Below are 377 nucleotides of genomic sequence, written 5' to 3' on the forward strand. Positions count from 1 at the left end.
TAGTCTCTGGATAGTCCATCCTTTCATCTTAGCTCTAAATTTTGTCTCTGTACCTATATCCTTTCATGAGTATTTTGTTCCTTATTCTAAGGAGGAATGGAGGATCCACACGATGGTCATCCTACTTGGTTTTCTTGTGTTTTGCATAATGTATCTTGGGTTATAAAGTTTGTGTATGTTATAAGTTAGACAATATGTGCTTTTTTAATGCTACTCCTAGCTATTCCCTCTATAGACTCAAGTGATTAAAGATACCTATGGCAACATGTGAGTGGCATGTCCTAGTCTGAATATTTTTGGCCAGGGGAGTGGCTCTATTTGTAGGTGTGTCTTGTTGAAGGAAGTGTGTCATTGTGGGCAGGGGCTTTAAAACCCTT

This window comes from Mus pahari, unplaced genomic scaffold (assembly GCF_900095145.1).
Source record: "Mus pahari unplaced genomic scaffold, PAHARI_EIJ_v1.1 scaffold_8054_1, whole genome shotgun sequence".
Lineage (NCBI taxonomy): Eukaryota > Metazoa > Chordata > Mammalia > Rodentia > Muridae > Mus > Mus pahari.